General features: G+C 6.6%; 1 protein-coding gene across 1 annotated transcript in view; it reads right to left on the reverse strand.

Annotated features, from left to right (window-relative positions):
• The window catches only part of LOC106878280 (DNA-binding protein inhibitor ID-2), a 28613-nt gene that overhangs the window by 10572 nt on the left and 17739 nt on the right, over positions 1–302 (reverse strand). The gene's annotated exons all lie outside the window — the stretch shown is intronic.

Here is a 302-nt window from a genome sequence, read left to right on the forward strand (position 1 = left end):
AATATATATATAAATATATATGTATAATCATATATAATATATATATAAATATATATGTATAATCATATATAATATATATATAAATATATATGTATAATCATATATAATATATATATAAATATATATGTATAATCATATATAATATATATAAATATATATGTATAATCATATTTAATATATATATAAATATATATGTATAATCATATTTAATATATATATATATGTAATATATACACACATGTCAGGTATATATATATATATATATATATATATATATATATATATATATATATATATATATA

Source organism: Octopus bimaculoides, chromosome 8 (assembly GCF_001194135.2).
Source record: "Octopus bimaculoides isolate UCB-OBI-ISO-001 chromosome 8, ASM119413v2, whole genome shotgun sequence".
NCBI lineage: Eukaryota > Metazoa > Mollusca > Cephalopoda > Octopoda > Octopodidae > Octopus > Octopus bimaculoides.